At 39.2% G+C, this 23,428-nt stretch overlaps 1 long non-coding RNA gene across 1 annotated transcript; it reads left to right on the top strand.

The window, feature by feature from the left end:
- The first annotated feature begins 3,437 nt into the window (after positions 1–3,437).
- LOC136302601 (uncharacterized) lies at positions 3,438–4,205 on the top strand. Its single transcript, XR_010724096.1, has 3 exons — positions 3,438–3,572; positions 3,677–3,735; positions 3,829–4,205. It is a non-coding gene; the product is annotated as an uncharacterized lncRNA (long non-coding RNA).
- The last annotated feature ends 19,223 nt before the right edge of the window (positions 4,206–23,428 follow it).

Raw genomic sequence — 23,428 nt, forward strand, 5'->3', positions numbered from 1 at the left:
ATTATTTTTTTAGCACCAAACAGTATTGAAGAGGACTTTCTTCTACTTAAATTAGGAAGGTGAAAAAGGAAATTTCTATCAGAATTGAAGTTACCTCTATTTTCCATCAATAGCTGTGGTAATTCACTGATTTGAAATTTGTTTAACTTTTTGGTGAAAGAGAAAATGCAAGTAGAAAGATTAATCTTAATAATAGTCTGATCCCAATTCAAGCAGTTTGATGTATTTATAGTATCTCTGTCTATGGATGGTGATATAATGAATGACAATAACTCATATTGTCTCATTTAATTTGCAAAATAATTTCAATTCTCAGACTGTGATTTTTTTCTACTACTGTTCAGTCTTGAGTAAAAAAGGTGTTTAATTTTTTAAATAAATACATTTATGTCAGAAGCAATAAAAAAAGAAATGCTTTAAGATGCTTTTTGTTTCCTGTTTTCCTCGGCCTTGAGACTGTGATTATACGATTTCTTCCTACACTACAGCAGCACCCTCCTCGTTCATTAAAATTTGAAGCTAAAGCAGTGCAAAATATTGATTTTTTTTTTCTTTTCTTGTGACTAGGATTCTTCATTTCAATGCTGCTTTGGGGAATTAAATATAGATTTGAAAGAGATGTCCAGCTGCTCATACCATTTGGCAGAAGCTGTTCGAACTGTGAAAGTGGGAGAGAAATGCAGTCATCTCGAGCTGTTCCAGCCTCTTCTTGACCAGACAACTCCATCCATTATGAATCCCCTGGGCCAGATCCTCACTGAGGTAAATTGGCACTGTTTCCTTAGGCTCATGGCTTCTGTGCTGATTTACACCAGCTGGGCCCTAGATTATATTCTCATTAAGTGGACAAAAGTAGCCAAAGCACGTCTGCAGGACTCAGGATTGAAATACATTTCTGTAAGTACTGTCTTGCTTTAGTAGCAGCACTAATGTAACGGGGCCCCCCAATAGCCTCTGTAGACACACTCTCGGGGGAAAAGTGAACGAGGGAAATGTATCCACAGCTGTGAAGTGTTGTCCATTTGAGCCAGAGGGAAGTAGCTGTGCCAAACGAAGCAGAGGAATTATGAGCCATGTCAGCGCGTCCTGGACCTGCTGCACAGCAGCCCCAGTGCCCACACTGTTGTGCTACACACTCTTTCCTGATAATACCCTGCCTCTCTTACCATTGGATCCAGGTCTCACACAGGGCAATTCCTCTTTTCCCACACATCCATTGAAGAAATGGTGGAAAGGGGATAGTGCTTTCCAAGGTGTTACACCACATGTGAATTTTTGACTTGCCTCTCCCCTGTCTTCTCAAAACCAACAAAAGCCAAAAGCACTGAACAGAATATGTACTACAGATGTGATCTGATGAGTTCAGCATTGTGACTTGGATAACATTACTTCTGGAAGGGAGAAAGGGGTATTTTTCATACCTGTGACAAACAAAACACAGCGCTTTTTCATAAAAGATCTCACATTTACTGCTCTTTTAATGGGGAGCGAAATAAATGGGTTGGCACATAATCCATATTAAATAATAATAAGTTCCTAGACAAAGTTCTAATACCACCAAGGCGGGCTGTCAACTGGATGCAATCTGTCTGGAAGAGTTAGAAAGATGTCTGCTTCTGCAAGATTTAAAATAAGCTCATTGTGTTCACAAGCCTTGCTCCTTCTGTGTCCTGTACATGGTCCATGTAGAGTAGTGTGCAGTCATGAATATTTTAGAGCCTTGACACCCTCTTTTACTAGAAAATTGTGATGTTTATGAACCTGAAGATCTGGAAAAAGTGTGGAATCAAATGGTACGATAGTGCTAACACTTTGCATTTAGCTTGGGTAATGACAGCATTGATGCACATATACGCAGGATTCTATTTATTAATAACATAAAATGAGTGAATGCTCTCTTAAAAAAAAGAAATGTTTCACGAGTGGCACAAAAGCCTATTAACTGGGAGTGTAAAAGATTTTCATTGCCAGGGAAAAAAAGTTACACAGTATTTATAAATGCTGACTGATTTTGTTGGCCGATTGCTCAAAACACTACCAGCATGTTATGTCTTTTATTTGCTGAGTGGCCGTTTTGAGCTTGTCTCTACTGACTGTATTGGGCTTGGTTTCAAATCTCTCTTAATCCTGCAATGAACCTATAATAAAGCTGGATTGACTTTAAATTGTTACTTTGAAACATAAATTAAAATAAAACAGGAGGAACCAAAAGATCAAATGATCCATTGTGGTGGTGGTGGTGGTTTTTAAATCAAAGTTCACTTCTCCACCCCTCTCCAGAAAAAAGTAAGCCTTTGAAGGCTGCAGCTGTATGACTTCCAACACGGTTTTTAAGCTGGCCTTAGGTTTTAATTATTTTGCTGTTTTGGGTTGGCATTTTCTATATTTTTGAAGTGTTTAGGACACTTCTTTTTACGCTTCCTTTCAGAAAAGTAAAGGCTATAAAAATTCAAAATTGCTGTGAATAGTGTGACAGGGCATGGTGAGCCCACTCAGCCCACTCTGGTCTCTGTTCCAGAGAGCATAGTCTCTTGCAAAGGCTGGAAATGGCCCTGGAAAGTGCTCTGTTTTCTGAGCCAAATCATAATAGCCAACATATCCAGTGCTTCAGCTCTGAATTATTTTTTTAATTTTTTTTTATTTCTTAGTGACCCTCCAGCTGTCTCTTTGCTGCCTTTTTTACTACTAGGTAGCAGCATGTTCTGCAGACAATGAAGCCTGTATAGTGACTGCACTCCCTGTTGTTCTGCTCCACTGTGCCTCGAGCCTGCAGAAAAGCTCATAGATGGAAGGAAGAAAGAAATGTGATTTGAACAGAAATGTTAGCCTCTCTCAGGGCTGATATTAATTACCTGGTATGGTTACACTTCAGGAATTAGCTCAGGGACACCCGATCCTTGTTGTCAAGGCTGCTATTTCATAAGTAAATGATCTCATCAGTTGTTCTCAAAGCAATTGATCTTTAGTCTTTGTATTTTTTATCAATTCCTGCACTCCCTTAATATGTGTCAGGTTACAGCAGAAGTTTTCCTGTACTACTTAAAAAAAAGAAAAAGAAAAAAGAAAAAAGAAATACAATTAAGCTTGTGAGAAACTTATCAGCTGTGTTACAGGGAAACTTAATAATCAGTAGCTTAGGCCTTGCCTCAAGTGTTTTTCACTTGCTTGAACTGAAGACTTGAAAATATTTGATAGCATTACTGAAAGGGAAGCTGAAGGAGTTGTGTAATTTTCTCCAGCCTCAGTTAGGTGGAAAGTCATGGATCTGTGTTCTAAGGCTGTCTGCAGAAAGGTAATATAAAGCTGATCCAAAATGTTTGACTTCAAACCTAGGTAACATGGCCCACTGAGAAGGAGGATAAAGGTGTTTAACTTAACAGCTGTGTGTGGTTGAGTTGCTGCAGAGCTGTGAAACCTGAGGCTGTTCAGGATTTCACTCATCCTCCATCTCCCTCCTCCCAAGGACCAGAGGCCAGGAAACCTACAAGAACAAACTGTCAAGGCCTTTAGTGATCTCTCTGTTACCACAGTATCAGACACCACTGAATCAAGAAGTAATCGCATCAGAACAGGTACCTTTGTAAAGTAAGCTCAGATGTGGCCTGGTTTGGACCACATGCAAAATAATTCTGCTTTTAGCTAATCTTACAATCCAAAGTAATGGCTTACATTACAGGAGAAACTGTCAAATGCATCCATCTGGGATGGTCACTTTACACCAGGGAGAATCTAGGGGTGGGTAGGATGTGAGAAAAACTTCAACACAAAGCCAGATGTTACTGTCACTAGAGTGAATAGAGTTCTGTTGTTTTTTTTTCTTTTTTCTAGGAGAGTGAATCTTCTGGCGTCGTCCTCTATTATATCTTGGATCTGGGGCTTCCTGGGGGAGGAGGAAGAGGAGAAGGGTTAGACAGACAAGAAAGTATACAACTACTCATTTACTTGGTGGAAGTACAATGCTTTGTCCACTGCATTTCTTTGCACTGGGTTGAGTAGGAGGGATGGAGTTGTCAAAAATAATTATGGAAAAAAGGAAGCAGAAAACGAAAAAAATATCCCTAAATGTTGAGAGCAGCTGCAAGCTTAAAAATGTGAATTCAAAGTGAATTGCTTATATAGCAACATGGTAGCTTCTCTGGTGGGCAAACTGCTCCTCTTGACACAGTCACACAGAATTAGTCATATATACTCTTGCTAGGCACCAATCTGTTGGGTCTCCTGTTACAAGAGCTAATTGCTTTTTAAGCTAATGCATACAAATATAGTTACTTAGCTAATCTCTCTCTCTCTCTCTCTCTTGACTCCCTCTAGCATGTTTGAAGTGTCACCAGCATTATGAAAACTTCCTGAAAATATTTCTGGCTTTAAGTCTTACCAGTCAAAAAGGGATGATAAGAGGATAGGAGAGTAGCAGAAGGGAAGAATGATGCAAAAGGGGATTAAGCCCTCCCCACCACCACTTTCTCAGCAGATCAGGATAAAACAACTAACCCAAAGGAAGTTTTGCAGAGTTATACCCATGGGAGATGTGATTCATTGCTTCATTTCAGTTTGCTGTATGGCATGATTTTAACTTGTTTAGAAGATGCTTTTTAAAAATGCTGTCAGAGTCTGTGGCAACAAAAGTTATAGTGACCTGGAGAATTAAAACAAAACAAAACAAAACAAAACAAACCCACATTATTTTAATTTAAAAAAAAGTAAAAATCATCTTTTGCTTAATTTTTATTTATTTTTTGTACTCTTCATTGGAAAATAATTAATGCAAGATTTCAGCAAATTAGACATAAATTTTCTCTTAATTATTTTAGGAAGGTAGGTGGTGAATGATGGGCAGAGAATGTGTTAGTATGAAAAGTTACTTCAAGAATGAAAGTTTGAAAAAATTAAAGGGAAGAAGCAAGAACAAAAATGGCAGAGTTAAGTGGAGTATATAGAGAGATTTCTGTGAGACCACGAAGTGTTAGTTTGGGACGGGTTTGTCTGAAACACATACTTTTATATTTCTTGAGAATTTCCTGCTTTAATGGTGACATGAGCGAAAGTAACACTTGGTCAAAACCAAGCAACTGTTTTTTCACTGGGCCGACACAAAAATCATCTTTTTGACAGTATTTGACATTCTATTTTTAACAACACTTACTTCCAACTTTGTGTTTTTGAGTGAAATCCCAGCTGGACATTGGAGTGCTATTGCTCTTGCTAGCACAGATACTGTGACTTACTCAGTGGATTGTCGAATGGGTGTTTACTTTCTTGAAACCTAGGGGTGTGCCAATATTGTAGTCATCGTAGTTAACAAAGGCTTCTCCAAAGTAACTTAAAAGTTAGTTACTTTTAATACTACAGGTACTGCTTTCAGAGCTTTCATAATGCTCAGCACAGTTTATGATTCCTACCTGAGAATCTTAATAAATATTTGAGCTACTTAATACCGTTTGAGATTTATGGTGTGGTTATTTCTCTGCTTGCAGCCTCTGATCTAAGCACCTTTAAACTGTCTCCGAAATGGTTTTCTGGACACCAGGGAGTGAGGTGTAAACATTTTCTGGATGAGAATTCATAGTCTCACTTGCTCAAGATTGCCTCTAGGCCCAACAGCAGATTGTTCAGCCACACATGCTGGTTTATTCCCAGGTTTCTTTAAAACAGACTCAATGAATCTGGAGGAGTAATTATTCTTGGTGACTTTGCCTGTTCCCAGCAGAACTCTTCCTTAGGAACAGAATGAAGTATTGAACAAATGCCTTAGGCTGGTCTTTAGCACATGGGGCACCAATGGGGTTCATGGTGAAGATAAACTAGATATAAGATAAATTCTTTCCCAAGATGGGGGTGAAACACTAGAACAGGTTGCCCAGAGAGGTGGGGGATGCTCCATCACTGGAAACATTCACCGTCAGGTTTGACAGGGCTCTGAGCCACCTGATCTAGTGGAAGATGTTCCTTCTTATAGCACAGGGCATTGTACTAGGTGATCTTTTTAGGTCCCTTCTAATACAAACTATTCTATGATTCTATGGGTGAGTGGATTCTGTTGGAGCACTTGATAATGAATTATAATTTCACCAGTCATGATAAAGTCTGCTGCTTCTGCATGCTGAAGACAGGTTTTGTTAACTGGACCAAGTGACTGTTGGAAACTCAGAGTGATAGTCCCCTTTCTAAGAACTCTTATCACTGAAAACAGAGCCAGACAAGCAGAGAATGTGGTTTAGTCTGGTCTAAATCTCAGCAGGTGGAAGGCTGGAGCTTTGGACATCCAGTGGTAGCTTTTATGTTCACTTCCTCTACATACATGAACAAGGAACCAGTAATTTTCTTAACAGTCTGTAAAGTCTTATTCTAAAGTGGCTTCCTAAATTGAATAATTTGAAAAGAGAAATGAAGAACCATAGACTGCTTTAGGATACGAATTCTAACACTTATGAAGTATTTTGAAGAACACCTTATAATTACTGCACAATAAATTTTGTTTTAGGCTTAAATACTGTGTATGTAAGTAAACTGAAGTTTTATTATCCACTCACAATTTTTTTCGGTATCATCTTTACATTTATATGGTCTCTTATTTCCAGCGGGAAGTGAAATGATTTTTTCTCATTTATTTACATTGTTCTTAGTGTAATTATTTGCCATCAAAAGACATCAAAAGACAAAAGACAATGAAGTTGATAAAAGATTTTTCTGTTTGAAAAGATATATTAATGAGTGTTCAATTCCTAGCTTTCCATAAATCTATGAAAAGGAAGTAGACTAGACAAAACCAAGATGTGATTTATGCCCTCAGTGTTGCTTAATAAACTCTTTGTATCACTGGCTTAGTAGAAAGTGAAAGAAAAGTTTTTCTTCTGTTTCTTTTTTTTTTTTTTTTGTTCCAAGTACTACATGAAAAAATAATTTTGTTTTAAAAATGGGTTAATTTAATGTATTCCAGGAAGCTTAGATGGAAGCAATACAACATGGGCCAGTTACTACTATCACGATTTTCAGAAGCTGCCAAAATCTGTCTTTAAGTTGAATAGTTCAAGTCAAAAACAAGCACTTTTTCCATACCACCACTCACTCACCTGGTTAGTGTCTCTGTTCAGTGAGAGGAAAGTGTAGCTGAAGAAGGAAGACAAGGAGATTAAAACTGGCCTGATTAACAGAGTTACCCCACAGGATGTATCTTTTGAATTAGTCCCATGGTGCAAATAGCCAAATTTACCACGGTGTTTTTCTCCCATGTGTTTCAAAACCTCTGTGACCAAAATACTTATTGCTGACCAATCCTGTAAGAGCCAGACATGCTGTAGGGAGAGCTCTGCAAGCAGAGTCACTGGAGTGAAATAGGCAGGAGGGAGTGCAGAACTGTGCCCAGAGAGATAAGCACAAATATCTCAGTGTTATGTCAAGAGCCATCTCTGTGAAATTCTTAAGTCAACCTGATCTGTGTATCATACAGAACCAGTACAGTAGATTTGAAAGAAGAAAAGGAAGACAAAAAATGTAGAGACAAAAAAGAGGAAGAGGAAAAAAATCTGCAAAAGAGTTTTTATTTCCTTTGATTTAATACCTGTGGGCTTACACTGTTTTACCCCAATTCTTCACCCTCTGAGCAGGACCTGAGCTCTTGAATCTGATACGAGAATGTCGCTATATTTGGCTCTAAATTTGAATACAAGCCGTCTTAAAGTGAAACTGCCAAATGTTGTCTGACTACGTGTGGGTGAAACCCAGCAAACACCTAATCTGTGGCAGCTACATGAACCCAAAGGGTAGAGCTTAAGAGTGTTCCTCATTTTCCCTTGAGACCCTACAGCAAGCCTGACCTGTTTTCTTCATTTCTACCCTACTCTGCTCTATGCATGGCCTTGTGGGTGTTTTTACTCTCTGCAGCTCTCATAACTCTGAAAAATTATGTCTATGTTTATCTCCCTTAGAAAATGCCCCTGCCACCTTTTTCTCTACCCTTCAAGAATCCTTGCAATGTCCTCTGAAAAAAAAGGCAGCAAATGAAAATAGTGTATTTTTTGGTTTCATTTGTTTGTCCTAGCAAGTAATTTTCAAATACATGGAACCAAGTTAGCACAGTAGCTTTCAAACTGTAAAAATTCAGCTTCAGAAACACTTGATGGCAAAGAAAACCAGCTCTCTTAAATAATGCATACTTTTGTACATCTTGAAGCATTCAGTGCAAGTGAAAGAGCTGTCAGAAATATGCATCAGAAGACCTAGCTTTAGTTAAAATCCTTGCCTTCTAATTCTGGTTCTATTTATTTAACAAGAATCTCTTTCTTCCCAGCTGTTACTTACCAGGCCATGATGCTCCAGAGTGTGGATATCCAAAAATTACACACCATTAGTCAGTCCCTGAATGAGCACACTGCAGATGATGAAAGCAAACAGGGAAGAATGTGGGACAGGGTTGCCTTCATTCACGGGCATAACTCTTTGAAGCATGAGGCAGGTGAGATGGGACTGTAATTCTGGGCTATGTTAGAGTCCATAGAAGAGGAATGTCAAGCCTTCTCCAGTGTCTTTTTTCCTCCTTTCATGTACAAAATCAAGAGTACTCTTCTGCTGCCTATATTTAGTAACCACTGATTTTTCAAGATCTTTTCATAATCTGAAATTACCTTTATACTGTCATACACAGTCTATTGAATTAACAAGTAATTTTCTGAAGAAACCAGGATAGTGATTACCCTTGAAGTCTGATTATTTTATCTTCCCTCCCATCAAATCCTTAAGCCTGTGGGTTTTTACTTTCTGTAGTAGTTTTTTGATTTTTTTTTGTGCAAAGTTGACATCCTAATGAACAGCTACATGAGCTCACTTGTAGGCAAGGCACATGTGAAGCAGTTGACCCAAGGCAAATAGAGCTGTCCTGATTTTTGACAAGCAGTAAAGCCATCACGTGACTTGGGTACAGCTTGGGGCTGTCCCAAAGCACCCTTGGATGAGTCAGGGCCATGTTTCTTGGGTGATCAAATGTCTTTATTTCATTACGCAGCTTGCCTCTCTCACAGGCTTTCAAATGCACAGTTTGCTACTTTCTCAGGAGCTGGCATGGCACATTTTTTCTGATCCACATCAACACCTGCATCATTGCCTCTTCCATGATGTGGCCAAAATCTCAGCTGAGAGTTGCTATGGCTGTCACAACAGGACTTCTGCAGCTTTTAGCCAAAAAGATTCAACTCAGCAGAGCAGCAGTAAGAAAGAGCACAACTGATGTATTTACAGGTTTGTTTTTGGTAGCAATCTCTTGATCTCTTGAGTAAATAGATTTGGTTTTCTTAGAGCAGTTGAAAGAGGGTTGTTGCTCTCCCTACTCATGCAGTGACCTGCAAGGTCCAACACAGCAGGCTGGTAAGAGGAAGAGAGCTAGACCCTTACAGCAGCAAAGAAAATAAAAAAAAATGCCCAAAGTCACATAGGAAAGAACCTGAACATTAACAACAAGATTGTTCTTAGTGTATTTTCTTGCACAAAGCAGGAGCTTGGTAGCTCTCCAGATAACCTAGGGGTTTTTCCCCTGTTGCCAGTAAGTGCTTAGAGAAGGCCTGAAAATGATAGCAGATCATGTCAGGCACCATTTTGAATCAATGGCTTAATACTCTGAATTTTGAAAAATAACAGTGTTTTTCTGGGTTCTGCTTGCAAAAAAAAAAAAAAAAAAAAGAAAGAAAGAAAAAAAAAGAAAGAAAAGAAAAAAACCATCTGGAACTTGAATAACAGGGGAGAGAGCAAAAAGCTTGCAACAGTATTTCTGAGAGGTCCAAATGGCCCATTCATTTCAGCAAGATAACTCAGCTGGCTAGTAATGGTAGTTTAAATGTCGAAATTGTTAGCAGTTTCATTCCTAATGAAAGACCTGGCTTTACAGATAGCTTTACTGGATAACTTTCCAATACAACCCTACTAATGGAATCAGAGTTATACTAGCAAAAAAGTGCTAGGGCTAGCATAGTTTACAGTGGTTCAATGTGTGAAATAAGCTATACTGACAAAAGCACTTTTGGACAATATAACTGCTTCTATGGTATCCAGCAGATTTGTGGCAATGGATTAAAACTAGACAACTGAAGGGGTTATAGCCCACAACTTTGATTTAGGTCCATTTCACTGGCTAGTAGCATCTGTCAGGAAGGTGCAGAAGGACACTTGGGTCATCTAGTTTTAATCTGTTGTCACAGATATGTCAGAACACAAACCCGGGACTTTAGGCAGCGTCACAAGGATTTTTACAAATCATAGGCACACCTATTTAACCAACATAAGTGATACAGCTGAAGTTTCTTACATAGTTTTATGTATGGAGGATCCCATAGGTTTTTGTTAAACGCAGGTACATGGACGTGTAAGTGGCACGTTTGCTTGATGTCAGAAGTGAAATTATGTTTTCCTGATACAGGAACAGCTAAATCAAGAAACCCAGCAGAGCTGCTGAGTAAATTTGAGCTATGCTCAGGGACTCTACCAACACAATAGTGATCTGAACATTTCTCTAGTACACTGCATGTGGCATCTCAAGTAAGCAAATAACACAGCCCCTGCCTGTACTGGAGGGACTTGCACCCACACTGTCATCTAAATCCCACTCTGGTTTTCTGATGATGATTTACCTAACATTGAATAGCTATGCCTGAAACTCTGAGCTGAGATGCAGATGGAAAATTGGGAGCAAAGCTGTCTGTAAAGGGTTGGTTGCATTTTTTCTGGTTTGGTGAAAGCAGTTTGAAACTCAGCATTTCTGAATTTGTCTTTTCAATGTGAATGTTTGGATTTGCGCATTCATAGTGCTGAAGGAAATCTACCCTGTCAGACTCTGTACCGAGTTTGGCCTCCAAGCTGCTTTCTAGAAAAAGTAAACTTTCTGTCTTCTGTTAGAAGAAGGCATTTGGTGCATGCCTGTACTTTATGGCTGCAGTTGGAAGATTTTCACCCTGTTCCCAGTGTGTCCAGTGTGGCCTTCTGCCTGTATGTAATATAGACCTGAGTCTCTTTTTACTCCTCTGTGTTACAACACTGATTGAATCTAAATAACCTCTCATTGCATCCTATTAATTGCTCCACTAACTGTGCAGGTTAGAGGTAATGCACAATGCATTAGCCTTAGGCTGAAACTGAAGGACCTCAGTACAGCTCTGCCCCTTTCCAAGCTTCTGCCAGTGTGGCTCCAGGGAGACCATTTAGAAATAAGGGCCAACATGCTCCAGTAATGAAGAGTTGTGTCACTGAGTAAATGACTAAGGCTGTATCACCAGAATGTCGTCTTGTTTCTCCACAGAGGTGTAAGCAGTCCCGGGCACACAAGTCACCTCATACAGAGCTTCCACTGTCAAGAGAAGCTTTCATATATTACTCTTTGTTGTTCACCTTCAGGGAAGCATCTGTAATATTCCTTCATTTATGGTGAAATAATAGTTTCTGTGAGATGGCTTCAGTCTTACCTTCCATCAGAGCAGCATGTGCGCAAAAGGAAACAGCGTGCTTTATCTGCTAATGCACAGGGCTGGGATTTGAGTGCTATAGATTCCTAAACTGCTTCTGTCACAGCCTTGGTAGGTGAGCAACAGTGTAAGAGTAAATTGAACTCTAGTGCTGAGGAAGAGAAAATACTACAAAAGTTTTCTAAAGCGTGTCTTTGGACATTGATTATATGAGTTGCAGTGTTAAGACGTTAGCTTTTATCAAAAATTATAAGAGAAAATGAATTCCTTGCTCTAGAAGCCACTGAATTTAAAAATGGAGTTTTTTTTACAAATAGCATGATCTTAAGGCCAGCTACCATGTTTTGTACAGGTTCCACAGAACACTGATTTTTTTTTTTTTTGTAAAGCATCAGTCATGCATCAATTACAAAATACCTTTCTGAAACTCAATATAAATGGCTTTACTGTGCAAATGTTTGAAGTACATGACTTCCATTAGGAAATTTGTTTAGTAGGGTGAAATCCTAAGTGTGTTAAAATCAGCAGGGCTTTTGCTATTTGTTCCAGCAGGCTATTAAATTTTCAACTGAGAATAGTTTACCAGATAGAGTGCAACGTTCTCAGCTTTTTTGTGGTTTTAGAATTATGTCCAGGCAGAGTAGATGGAGCATAGCTTTTAACTATGAGTTTGAAAATGCTTTTCTAATTTTCCTAGCAATTGTTGTGCATGAATTAGTGTTTATTCCCATTTTAGGGATAAGAAAATTGAATAAAACCCCCCAGCTATCCAAGATTGCACAGAAGGAGTCACAAAACTGAGGGACAAAACTCTGACTAACTGCAAATTCTGGCTATCACAGTTTGTCTTGACTCAAGTACTGAAAGAAAGAATTCATGCCTTTTAGTGTCAAAAAGGTTGGAATCTGCCTGTAACCCTCAGAAGATATGAATAGCACATTGAAGCATGGTACACATTTCTCTCTAGAGCTGATTTTCTAGTTTGCATCTCTCCTTTTCATCTTTTCATTCTGTCTTGACCCTGTATGTTGTTTCTCGGATGCCCATGACACTGCTTTTAGAGCTCTTTTATGGATTTAGAGAGAACTGAAAAGTCTGCAGCAACTTGTTTGGCAGTAGGCATAAGAGATGAATTTGAAAAGCAGAAAGGTTAGAAAACTATACTGGTATATACATAAGTAAAACTTATGAGCAGTAGAGGGTTGTTTGCCCTCTGCCCTTGGAACTGGGATGGAGGTGACTGTAAAATCAAAACAGTAGAAATTAAAGGTTAAACTGTACTGAAAATACATTGCTTTGAATCTACTTTTAGCAGACAGACCAAAAAGCTTTTTTTGTCAATTAGACTTTTTTTTTTTTTTCCCCTTTAAGCTTCTCTGAAGTATCCATTTACACTCCAGCCTTCTAATGCATAATGCACGAGTCTCAGAAGGTCACAGGTGGGGAGACTGTGTTTTCATTAGTTATGAAAAACAACTCCTGCTGTACCTGACTCTTGTAGGAAGAGTAAGTATTTAGAAAGCCTCCAGAGCTGACGCTTCGAAGCTCAAAGCATCTGCTGAGGTTCCCCAATTTTCAGAATAGAACGATGCCTTGACTGCCATCTCTGTATTTTTTTATTGGAATGTTATATGAAGTTTGCTGAAGCAGTTTTGTGAAAAGCAGAATCTTAAACAAAGCTTCTTCATTTAGGATTTTTTGTCTGCAAGGCTCATCAGTATTGAAACACCTTTTGTTCATCAGTCTGCAACAAAATCTCCTGCTCTGGTAGTGACTGTGGCTTTAGGAAGTGGTGCTGGAACTGCAGTTCTTGTAGAGAAAGATAGCTCAGCCCCTGAGAGTGACATTAGGAGGCTTATAATGGAGATGTGCTCCTTACAGCAAGTTTACATTTTTTCCCACTTAGCAAACTGTAGGTTTCTGAGCCAAAAAGTGAGAAGAGAGAATTGCAAACCTATAACTCAGGGTAAATTAAAGCAGATCCATATGGTTAATCTGTCAGCTATTGCTTTGCCTTCCCATCTGGTAATAATCAATAAGAGGCATAACATAAAAACCCACAGTGTATTTTGTGTGCATGCACATGTGTGCGCACGCGTGCATTCTGGACGTCCGTTCCATTTTGAAATCACATCTGCACTTTATTAGGAAGATGCTTGGACGAGATTGTTACCAGCACTCCACATTTGCAACATCCCTCTGCTCCAATGTGATAAATATTTAATGTGTTTGGCTGTGTGCATGCAGAATAATAGTCTCTGCCAGAAATGCAGTCGAATCGCTCAAGCCTACAGGGGCCACCACATGCAAAGGAAGACATGGTGCACACACACACAAACAGGATCACCCTCTGTCTGTCAGTCAGTCAATGGATTTAATGTTTATTATCATGGGGAACACTCTTATCCTATTTAATCCTGTATAGATGGCTCTAGAATTTCACACAAACACCCAACTGAGAAAATGTAATCCAATAGCATTTTGTTTTAGGGAGCTGTTGAATGCAGATGTAGTAGACCAGTTCTGTTTTCGCTATTAACTTCTCCTTGTGCATCATGCTGACTGTCTTTTCCTTCTGCAACAGCTATCCTTGTTCCCTTGTATGCTCTTCCTGCAGTGACAAAGCTCTCTGGTTTAGAAAAGCAATGAAGTAAAATAGTACCTTCTGAACATAGATGTGCAACAACAGGGACTAGGGTGCATTTAACTTTAATTGCTTCATCAGCTTAAGAAAAGAGTACTACAAATTGTAGAGAAGGTGTAATACTCCTTTTGAATCTCTGTCGTGGAATTGTTCCAGACATTTGAGTTAATACATGACTGCATCCATAAATAATACATTTTGAAGGCAGCGTATCAAGAATAGCTGAGCAGTGTAGTGATGAATTTGTGGTGAGCTAAGCAAGTTAGGGAGCAAGGGAGAACTAAATTGAAATAACCTTTACTTCTCTCCTCCTCTCCCACCTGCATGCCATGCTCCATGGAAATAATCATCGTTTTGTTTGATGATAGAGCACACATTATGTCAGGTATTTGCTTGACAGAGAAAAAAGAAAAGTGTGTCGCTGTAAGGCAATTGAATATACATTGCGAAACATGGTAGATTTGAAGGTCAGTGGATCCAGCACTCAATCTACCAAACAATCTATCCAACTCGATTTATCTGTCAATATTTAGAGCCAGTCAATATTTTCTTTTATGAAGGAACATTGGTACTTAAAAATGCTTAACTAAATTAGTTTCACTTGCAGAACAAAAATATTTGGCAACAAAATCATATGTTCTGATTCTCTGCTGAAATGTTAATTCACTTCATATCCTAGTATGAATACTTTGCTATGGACTAAGATGCTGCCAACCTTATATTATTTTAATGCAAAAATCAGGAAAAAAAAGTATTTTTTTTTTCTGATCAAACCCTTTGCTCTGTTTTATAACGGAGAAAAAATAATACAAGAAACATGAAAATACCAAAACTTTAGGACCTAAAATTTCTGCTTCAAGAAAATGCTTTTTGGCATTCACATCACAGAAATTTATAGGCAATTATCTATTAGTACTAATGTTTTAAATGGTTATCTGCTGTCCAAGTAATATCTATTGCACCCTATGGTTTTGTAAACAGGCAAGCCTTGGCGACTCTCATCTTTCTAATCCAGATGGGAAAAAGTCTGCTCATGGGGATTATATTATCAAGCACCCAGAAGACTAAGCTTATTTTCCCCAGGTTTTTGTTTTAAACAAAGAGTAGAATGTACTTTGAGTTGGCACACACCCCTTCCTGCCCCCCTGCATCCCCAGACCATACAGTGTCTTATTTAGCTCTTTTGAGGCACTGGCTGTGCACAAAGGAAATATAAATGTGGGAAAGGCAATGAGCAAAAAGACAAAGTATGTTGTTGGACACTAAAAGTGTTTGTCAGGAATAGCTGCCCTGGGTTTATGGTGAATGCTGTGAGTGGGGCCTGAGGTGTGTAGTGGGGCACTCTGGTTGTCACTGTTTTCTTCAGTGCAAAGAGGAGGGATAAGACACAATAAAACTGGAACAGAAGATGCAGTCCATGGATACAGAAGAAAAACTGGCACTGTTGAGCTCTGAGCATGTAAGTTAGTGTACACAGATTAAATGCAGTATAGGAATTATTGATTTTTAACTTGAAATGGAAAAGAACCACATTTCCTAACTGCTCTTACTTTGGTATGGTCAGTGACCAGGGTAATAACGGATCTCTATCTTTATATAAAAAGCTCTTTTCTTAAAATAAACAATGAAATGGCACCCTTCGTCCCATTCCTCTAGCACACACAGGGAAAATAAAGCTCAAAACTTCTTTCTGTATTCTTTCTGTACTATTTCTTTTTTTTTTTTTTTTTTTTTTTTTTTTTTTTTTTTTTTTTTTTTTCTTCTTCTTCTTCTGGAGGCATTTATCCTATTACTGGAAAAAAATCTCGGTCAATAATTCATGGGAAATACACCCATAGTTCTGACATTCTGACCCTCCATTTTGGTAACAGATCTCCCTCCAACTCTCACAGGGCCAGAATGAAGTGTTTTATCTGGTGCACAGGATGGAAGCCTTCTGCCACAGGAAAAAGGATCTTTAGTATGTATTTTTGACTGTTAATTGAGATGGAAATCAGAATTACATACGAAGCTTTATATTAATCAATCAGTGTTTTCTGTTCTTCAGGGGAATTTTTCAAAATGTAAAATATAAAACATGTCCAGGTAGTTCCTTTGTGTATTTTTTTGTTTAATAAAACATTTTAAAGTCCTGCTACTTTGAACTTGATAAGAAGAATTCTATTAGTGTGGAGTACATGCTAATGCAGAGAGAGCCAGCAAGAGCTAATTCATGTTTAGATGCCTTATTGATCTGGCACAATTTGAGAAAGAAAATCCAGTTAACTACAGTTTAACACAGTTAGATCTATTCATCCCAGGAAGCAGCACATCCTGGAATTTTAGATTTACTTCTGAGCTGCAAAAACCCACAATTATTTAAATTATCATTATGTTATAATTTTAAGGGCTGCAAACAATTAATTTGTACTGCCTTGAACATCAGCCATCATCAAATCCTGAGATACGTGTGATGGCAGCTAAGAACAAGTATATTTCAAACCTATGAAACTTTTCTAAATGTTGGCTGCTCAACAAGATATGACTTAACAAGTTTTTTTCTTTCTCTTACAGGTTTCTTGTAAACTTGTGCTCTACTTCATGCATGAAACACACTGAAAACCTCAAACAACTTATTCTGCCAGCTAAGCATGTTCCAGAAAGTTTTCATAAAACCCAATAACTATTTGGTACTCAGTATCTAAAATAGCTGCACAGTATTCAGTAATTCCCCTGTATAGCAGAAACACAGTGGCCGTGGAACCTGAACCCACTGGCTTTGAGTGTGTTAATTCCTTTCTGATTAATAGTGGTACCCCACCGCTAAGGTAGAAGATTCAGCAATTTCTCTTAGTTATAAAATATTCACTTTGATGATGTAACAAGATCAAGAGATCTTAGAAGTTTGTGTCCATGCTGCAATAATTTTAAAAGACCAGAGGAATATTCTGCGATATGCAAATATTGCTGTTATTCAGCAGCATGTGCCTTTATCAAGATAATCATTGCAGGTGATTTTCCTCCTCCTAGAGAAATATGTTCCAGATGTGGGGTTACTTTAAATAAATGGCAGGTTAAATATGTATATTAATTGGCTCTGTGATAGGATTAAAAATTATATAAATATATACAATAATATACATATCCCAACATTTAGAAAAAACATACAAAATGAACAAATCCAAGGGAAGAACAGTTTTGAGATTCTCATGCTACCTGCATATTCTACAGTGAAATGAATATTTACATATAAGAGATAATGGATAATTGTTAAAAAGATGTATTATTTTCATTGTCCTGGGTTAGTATAATACAAGGCATGACATACAAGAATGTTCCACCTGAACACAGGAAGAACTTCTTTATTATGTGGGTGACTGACCACTGAAACAGATTGTCCAGAGAGACTGTGGAGTCTCCCAGACTGGAGATATTCAAGAACCATCTGGACACAATCCTGTGCCATGTGCTTTAGGATGACCCTACTTGAGCAGGAAGGTTGCACCAGATGACCCATTGTCATCCCTTCCAACCTGACCCAGTCTGTGACTCTGAATGGCTCCATTCTCTATTGAGCAGGGCAGGTAGAGCGTCAGGAAACACCTTGTAGCAGCACTCAGAGCTTCTGCAGCAGGAATGGGTCTCTGGGCCACTTCACCTCTGCTGTGTATATGTGTACTTGTGGCAAAATAGCCCCACTAACAAATTTATTCATTCGTTTTTCTTGGGATATTTATGAACTCTCTTTTCAATGAAAAAGAAAAAAAAAAAGAAAAAAAGAAGAGAGTTACTTAACGATTTAATTCCCTTGTAAATTCTTGAACTGCACTGCAGTACCATCCTGGAAAACCTCTGTGCTATGGGGCTAAAATTATGGAATTGTGATAGTACTGGTGATATTATTCATATATTTAGTGTGAAGAACTCTACCATTGTCCATGCTAGTCATATGATGGTGCAGGGCAGAAAATGGATTCTCTGAGATCAGCTTGCCTTGTCTTGACAGAAACACAGACCTTTTGAATGGTATTAAAACTAAAATAATATTTTCTGAAGTGGAAATCTTCACTGTGACTAGACATCACACTTTATGCAGCATTCTACCTCACTGGTTTTCTCTCTTTTGCTACCTAAAAATGTTTAAGAATATGTGTTTTTTCCCCTGAAATTAAATGGCAGAATAATAACTAGGAGATCTCTTAGGGCATAAAGCATTCTGGGAAGTACATGCATTTAGAGAATATTAATTTTGCCCCTAAGGCAAAGGGGTCTCCATCTGCTCAAATCTTTCATTGCTTAGCCTGTGAAAGTCTCTACATTAATTTTCAGTGAATTCTTAATCTCCATAGGAATGGTTACTATGCTGACATTGCAAGCTAGTGTCACCATTTGAAATTCCAATTATCACTGACTTCTTTATGAATCTGTTTGCTTATGCTTACTTTCTGACATATCCTTACTAATTTTATATCTTGAGATATGCTTTAATTAGGTTCAGTCAGCTTGGAAATGAACCGTGAGCTCACTGGAGCTTTGCCAACACACGGTAGGATTTTATGCTGTTTGATCTATTTAGATGTCTCATGTATGTTGGTTCATAAAAGCTGGATGATCTATCTGTCCTAGAGTCAACATAATTTTTGTATGTGATGGCTTCTGTCCTGCTTTTGGCTGGGGCAGAGTTTATTTTCTTTACGGTGGCTGGTATGGGGTCATGCTTTGGTATTGTGCTGAAAACAGCGTTGATGACACAGGAATGTTTTTGTTATTGCTGAGAAGTGTTTACACAAGGCCAAGGCCTTTTCTGCTCCTCACCCTGCCTGTGAGGAGGCTGGGGGTGCACAAGAGGTTGGGAGGGAGGACAACATACCCAAGGGATATCCCATTCTGTATGGCATCATGCTCAGTGTATAGGTCTGGTGGAGAAGGGAAGGGAGGATGTTCAGAATGATGGCATTTGGATTCCCAGGACCTGCATTCCTGGGAAAGGCTGGATTCTTGACTGTCCATGGGAAGTAGTGAATGAATTCTCAGTTTTGCTTTGTTTCAGTGCATGCTTCTGCTTTCCCTATTTAACCTTATCTATCTCACCCCATTAGTTTTTTCACTTTTACTCTTCTTCCCTCGCCCATCCCACCTAGGGGGAGTGAGTGGCTATGTGGGGCTTAATTTTCAGGTGCAGTTAAATCATGACAACTTCATATAAAGGAATCTACAAAGAGATTACAATTTACAACTGTAAACTCTCATTTGATAAACATAAGCAATAAAACATTCTAAGGTTGTCCGATGTCTCCTACACATCCAAATGGAAAGAGGATCCTCTGGCTTCCCAGTGGCTTGAGTCAACTGATTAGCAATAGCTTGAACTGACAACAGTAATTTCTGTAGGAACTCTCAAGCTACTCTTTTATATCCTAAGGCATGATTTCTGAAACATTAGGGTATGTTTTGTTACTTCAGGTTACCTTACACCCATCCACTAGTTCAGGAATTGGCCTCTCCAAAATGTTTCGTGATGGTTTATAGCAGTCTCATCTGAATAAGGCACTTTTTTATTGTTCTTTATTTTTAGAGGAATATTTCATGTCCACTAAATCCAAAGAAAGTCTCTCTGTTGTAAGCTGGATAGCTATAGAAATGTTCTTTGAAAATTTCCCATCAGACAAAGGTCCGATGATCATATGTAAATTGTTTGACACTTGGTAGTTGTCTCTAAGTACCCAAGATCAGCTTCATGTACAACAGTAGGAGTGTGATTTTCTATAATTCCACGTCAAATAAAGTGGTTGGATGCTATCTGTGAGAAGCTTACAGGTCTTGTGCCTTATCTCATTTAGGTACCACAGCCTTCTGAGGGCAGAATGCAAGCATGGTGCTCCATTGGGAACTTCAGTTTTCTCTGGGAAGGTCTGATTTAGCACTACACTGCATCTGAAATGATTGCCTGTAATCATCAGATCTGTTAAACAGTAGTTGACAGATTGGCAGATAAATGGTTTTAAAAAACGTTGATGCTATTTTGTTATGTGCTGTAAAGACAGAGAAATTGAAGAATAAGGAAAAAAAATCAGTCAGCAAAATTGTAAGTGAGAGAGATTATATCATGTTATTAAGGAGAGGAATAAGATGAGAGGATATGGTCTGTTCTGTGGGAAAGAGAAAATAGGCTCCTGATCCAGAAATTTTGTCTACTGCTTGCTCTCTGCAGGTGAGAAACTTCTCTATTTAAGTGGGCTACTGCAAGCAGTTTTTTCATCCTTACCTCTTTAATGCATCCAATGCCCCGTTCTCTGTCTCCATTGTGTTATTCTGGCCTCTTTGCGGCAGGATGCACCCCTCCCTAATTGTTGGGCTCACTGTTTGTTAGGACAAGAGCAGTTCTCATGCTAGGGCACAGAACTGAGTGAGTAACAACCGAAGGGCACAGTGATCCTGACACCATTCACCAGTCCCCTCTTGGATTCTGCCCCTAAGGGGAAGGCAATTGCTCTGTTGACTCATATTAAGTATTTTATTCACTACATTCCAGGGTTTATGGAACCATATCTATCTCACTAACCTCTAACATCCTATTGATACTGACTTGTGATGATGTCCTCCCACCTACTGCCTAAGAAAGAACAAAGGGAAGGGTAGATTAAACACTGCAAAACAAGGCTGACCAAATTGTCTTTGTCTTTTGTTATAGGCATAAACTCTGGAAAACTGTGAGCTTTTCCAAGAGAATATCCAAAACCAATTCAATGCATTCCAGAGCTCTGCTTTCAGTTAATACAGCTAATCTAGGAGTTCATTGCAGGCCACTTGGTTACAACTGTATTACCAGTGCAGATGCTGCTGCAGTAAAGTGTAAGAGTACCCCAGCCAACTTCGGTGTGGATGTGTCAAGGACCAGTATCTGATTATATATGATAACCCAGAGCACAGGCTAAACACGGAAAACTATTTGCTTCCTTTTCCAGTACACAAACCGAATGTCATTAGATTCAGCTATCATGTGGCAAGATCAACCCCCCCCCCCAAAAAAAAATAAAAAAAAAAGAAGACAATTCATTAGAAAACATACAATCAGTGTAACCTGTGCTGTGGGATTATGTGCATGATAAACCTGCAAGTGGGATTAAAATTTGGAAACCAGTATTTTGTGATAGAGAAGCACACTGTGGCCTTTTACATGCAGATAATTGCTTTGGCTCAGAAGTCTCTAGTCTGCAAATTAATAGTAACCTGGTAAATATTTAGGGCATTGCTACATGCCTGCCCTGTTCCTTCACTCTTCTTCAGGCATCCATATTTGACTGCTCTTGGTGTAAATGGAATAAGATAATATGCTGGATGGGATTTTATATATGTAAGATGAGCACAAGCTGGAAAAATCTGTTCTTTATGGGAACTTTGGGCAAGGAGGCAGAGATCAGAGGCACTCAAGTTGCACTGGGGCAGGAACTAGAATCTGTAGCAATATTCTGGAGAGTAGAAGATTTCTAGAGATAACTATGTGGGATGGAAAGAATACTAGGGGCCTTAGATTATAGCCAAGGGCTATTAGTCTGGGGAGAAAAAAAAAAAAAAAAAGCCCTGAACAATGCCCTGAAGCTCCAAGTCTCCAGAGAGATAGAAAAATGAGGCCTGAAGGCTACTGCAGTGGTGTAGGAAATATTATTAAATGAAATGGCTGCCTGGAATTATACTAGCATTTTATATGACACTTATGCTAAATTGCTCAGTTGGGACCTGAAAGCTGTCACCTGACTGGTGGGACTTTAACTGGTGAAATTGCAGAGGAGGACTGAGAATGATTTTTTGAAAAATGCTTTATTTTTAGAAATCCCTGCAACTGAAGTTCCATGAATATTATACGCGGCATTACTCTAAAGAAAAGGCAGCAAGTGGAATGACCAAAGGTTTACATGAGAGTCATGCCTCACTAATGCACTCTATTCCTGATGAGGTTAGTTCTCTTGCTACTGAAATGGTCCTTTTTAAGGTGTGGCTGCTCTGTGGGAAAGCCAGTGTGCAGACAGCATGTGTACTGTACTAGAAAGGGGGGGTGGGATGCTTGCCCCAAACACCCCTTAACAAGAGCACTCCTTTAACAGGGCGCTGTTTATCCTGTCTGTCCCTGTCTAGCCCCACCTGATTCTTTCCCTGCCATGATTCAGGACCGTATTTCAGACCCCTGGGGCCAATAGCTCCTGCCCCAGTGACTTCAGAGCAGGGTCAGTCTCCAGCCCCTCAGAGCCCTGCCCTGCCTGGCCATGGGCTCCACCAAGATGGGCCAAGCTGTGTGCCTACAGCCCAGCCTGGCCACAGCACATCCCAATCCCCATGGAGGCTCCTGGGGCTGGGGCTGCCTTGGAGCCCCCTGGTACCAGCAGGTCGAGGGAAGAGGTCCTGCCCCCCGACTCAGCTCTGCTGAGGCTGTATTTGGAGTTCTGTGTCCAGTTCTGGGTTCCTCAATACGAGAGAGACATGAAGCTCCTGGAGCAGGTCCAATGGAGAGCTACTAGATTGGTCAGGGGCCTGGAGAATCTCTCTTCTGAGGAAAGGTTGAGGGAGCTGGGCCTGTTCAACCTTCAGAAGAGGCCACTGAGTGATGACCTCACAAATCTGTATAAACATCTAAAGCGACACTGTCAAGAAATGAAATTAGGCTCCTCTGGGTGATGCCAAGCAACTTGTGCACAGGAAGTTCCACCTGAACACGAGGGAGATTTTACTGTGAGGGTGGCTGATCACTGAAACAGATTACTCAGAGAGGCTCTGGAGTCCTCCTGAATGGAGATATTTCAGAAATGTCTGGATGCAATTCCATGCAATGTGCTCTAGGATGACCCTGCTTGAGCAGGGAAGTTGGATCAGAAGGTTCACTGTGGTCTGTTCTAACCTGAACCATTCTGTTATTCCTTGATTCTGTGATTCTGTGAATGAGGACTTCACTTCCTAAAGAAAAAACCTCTGTAAATGTGGTCACACTCCTTAGAATTTCTGTCTCTTGTATTAAAACAAATAAACAGCTATTCAAACATCCTAGAGGAAGGACTCGAGAAGAAAACACATTCAAAGGATTTTGGAATCCTCAAAACCAAATGCCTCAAAACAATAACCATTGAGATCATTCTTATTACTAGAGCACAAGCCTAATTGGAACATTACATTTTGCTCTGGGCAGTAAATTCATTGTTGCTACAAAATGATTAACAGTCTCACCATCTGTTGCAGGTGTAATGATAATTGACAGTTTTATTAATATCTAACATTGACATGATCTGTCTTTACATTCTAATTTTTACCATTTAATTCGGTATTTTTCTGAGAAATAACAATACATTAAATTATAAATAATACATATTTACTGATT

Source organism: Chamaea fasciata, unplaced genomic scaffold (genome assembly GCF_029207755.1).
Source record: "Chamaea fasciata isolate MVZ Bird 193981 ecotype frontalis unplaced genomic scaffold, bChaFas1.0.hap1 SCAF_1, whole genome shotgun sequence".
Classification (NCBI taxonomy): Eukaryota; Metazoa; Chordata; class Aves; order Passeriformes; family Sylviidae; genus Chamaea; species Chamaea fasciata.